Here is a 3,530-nt window from a genome sequence, read left to right as displayed (position 1 = left end):
CAATGTTCTTCTCGGCTTGTCCATATTGCTATGGCCATCCACAACAACATCCTTCCCAAGAAGAATTCCCATGGCGCTCTTTTGCAAAATCGTTATCAAGGATAAAATCCCAAAAAGACTTTGAAGAATGAACCAAAGCAAGTTTTACATAGTGAATACTTGTATAACTTGAGTTCTTAACACATTTGTGATATACTAAATGTGTTTCAACTACTCATACAACAATTTTAAAATAAAATCTTAAACTACAAATAGAAATGCATTTTACAAGATAGAATAAAATTGACTCCCAAATTTTCCATTCAAATTGACAATCAATAAGCCATACTAGCATAACAATGTCAAAGAAAACAATCTTGCATATAAGTGATTTATTTATGAACATCACTGTTACAAATTGCTCGATTATGGGGATATGCAACTAGTGCCAACAAAATATTTACATACTTCAAATGGACAAATAGTCCACCCATTTCTTACCCAACCATGTAAATGAACCCTCTATTTGAATTTTTTCTACTTCTGGAGCTGCACCAGGGATGGTCACATCTTGCACCACTTTTCCCTTTATCGCTTCCTCTTCTGGTGCTTGCATAATTTGCTTGCCCTTGCAAGGATGAAGTTTTGGAAACAATTTCCAAGATTTCCTGACCCAATTCCCACTAATTTTGGAGTGAGTGCAAAAGTTCCTTTGAGCTTCTATTAGCTCACATGTCTTTAGCCTTGGATGAGATTTTCTCTTTTGAGTCTCAATTTCATTAGGAACAAACATATTCTTGATGATTGCTTTCCGTTTATAGCACTTATATACACAATGGTTAGATGAAAGACAAAAGGTGCATGGAAACACATTTCTCAACATGTTATTCAAATCAGCATGTTGTTTTCCATTATGAAAAGCATTTGAATTAACATGACAATTATACCTCTCTTTTTTGTCCTTTGGCCTAAGCTTCTTGCATGAGGAACTTGCATGGCAATAAGAAATTAGTTTTTTTTCTTCTTCAACTTCTTCATCTCTCTTTGTAGATGATTTTCACTTCAAGTCCTCCTTATACTTGAGGAACCAAATGGGTACCAGTTCTGGATGCAAATCCCAACATCTTGCCTCCTCATGTCCTCCTTTATGGAAAAAGGAAAGCGATACCCATGAGTTGTCGCTAGAAGAGCATTCTTCTTTTGCAACATAGACTAAGCCTTCATATTTACGCCTCTCCTTTTCCTCAATTGGATTTTTAATTCCTTGGTGGTTCACTCCAAGTCATCCTCCCTTGTAACCCATCTTGGTCAAGAGCTTGGATCCAATGCCTTTACTATGTTTTTCAAAGGCTGCGCATGAATTTACATCAACAATTTCATTGAAATAAGAAGCATGTAAATTCTTACCGTCTTCCTCATCTTTTTATTGAGGTAAAAAGATGTTTTCAAACTCTCTTTTGATTTTGGATGTGTCCTCTTGGACTCTTTGGCTCTCTTCTTTGAGATCCTTGAATTTGGGTGCTGATAGAACCTCATCTTCCACATCATGTGGGCAAAAGGTACAAACTTTTCCCTATTCCTTCTTTGAGGGACTTTTTACACTAGCATCTTGCATAAGAATTGTAGAAAAACATGAACAATGTGGAGAATATGTTGGTTTATCATCATTCTTGTTACCTTCTTCCTTTAGAGAACGTTCTCCTCTTGGAGGTCTAGAGCTTTCACCTTGCAATTTGGTATTCCTCTCTTCGTAAAGAACTTTCACAATTTATACCATGTCTAAGAAAGTCTTTATAAAATCCTTCACATCCTATGACATTATTGTAGGCTCTCCTCCCAGGGACATGCTTTGCTTGAAGCTTCTACTGGAACTTGAGGTAGAACTGGTGGTAGAGATTGTAACAATCTTGCTCTCCTTTCCAAAACACATTCATTTGAAAACAACAGTCAATTCGTCCTTGCACAAAGAAAACTAGTGCTCTAATACCAACTTCATCTGAACTTGGAATATTAGTTTTCTATGCTAAGATCCTCATCAGAATACAACAATGTGCTTGGTGTTTGTACTCCAACATAGAAAGTAAAAACATGAGTTTTTATGTGTGATTTATTAAGTTAATTTCATGAAAAACTTTAAAAATGAAATCAAAACACTAAATGGAAGCATGCATCAATCAGTAATACACAAATCATTGATAAAGGAGTTCACCCCTCCTGTGCTATATCTCCTTGGATCAGCTGTAATGGCATGAATACTTCTCATTATGCTCAATGTTTATAAAGGAAGAGTGCATAAATTGTTGAGAAATGGAATGGTTAGTTTCTCCTTCAAAGAAATAACTTCTGCAAGAGTTATCACTCCAAATACATGTTAACCTACAGTCAAACATGTAAACTTTTAGTAAACAAAGGCATCTTGCACTAAGTCCCCATAATCCACCCTCAAATAGCATCAACAGTACTACAATCCACTTGAAGTCATAAACAACTCTCTTCTCCAAAACACAAAGAGAAAAGAGGAATAAAAGCTACAACATTGATGTAATGGTTATTGCAAAAAGCACATGGAGGTTTGAAAACCCTTGCAAAGTCATCTCTATCTTAAAACTCCTCCATAAACTAATTCAACTTTCTTTTTGACCATGGCACCCATAGACTTAAACCTGAAAAAATACTATCTATGTAGTCCTATTTTTATTTTGAGACCTACTCCAATGAGTCCATAATGTTAAAATATGGCTATCTAGCCTCTTTTTGCACCCAATTTGGTCGAAAACTGGAGAATTTATGACCTCCCCTAGTTTCTCCATTATTCACTCTACAATTTGCACCTAATCCGACATCATCCTACAAATTCACCCCATTATCTGCTAATGGAGCAAAAAATTCCCCGAATTTTGGGTGGATTCATAGGACCATTAATTTAGTCGTTGAGGCCTTAGAACCAAAATTTGGATCATATGGGGGTCATGTGCCTAGGGGCTAGCCCCGACGTTGACCCCCTCCCTCCGTTAGCTAGTGTAACTATTTACAGGCGGTTTGAGGAGCGGTCACATATGCCACTTGGTTTGGTGGTTATCGTGGCACGCTTACAACAAATGTCTGCAGGTTGGAAGATAGGTGTTCACATGGGGGCTATTTAAGTCCGCCCACTCCCTAATATTTATGGCGGTAAAGTTTAACATAGACCCGAATCCATAATATGTTAAATAACAATGCATAGGTGGATTGGAAATTTGTTGGACTGTGTTGTGGGAGGTCGTGGGTTTGAGCCCAACTTCTGCCCTGTCTCCATGCAAAAATTTTAATTGGTCATTAGGAGGACATGTGGCAGCGTCCGACTTAGCCATGTGTCACCTTCTGATTGGCTCGAGCCCAAACACATGGACCAATAGGACATTGCAAACTGAACGAAATATTATGAGAATATTTTGGGAATATTTTGAGAATATTCCTCTTTCCACCTAGGTGATACAGATGGCCAGTCAACATCCCAGTCAACCACCTGCAAAAATTTTACCTGCTTGAAAAATTGAACAAGTTGCATTTCT

The sequence above is a fragment of the Pinus tabuliformis genome, chromosome J (genome assembly GCF_031772625.1).
Source record: "Pinus tabuliformis cultivar Carrire ecotype Pingquan chromosome J, CPIR1, whole genome shotgun sequence".
NCBI classification, from domain to species: Eukaryota; Viridiplantae; Streptophyta; class Pinopsida; order Pinales; family Pinaceae; genus Pinus; species Pinus tabuliformis.
Note: the sequence above shows the minus strand (reverse complement) of the source record.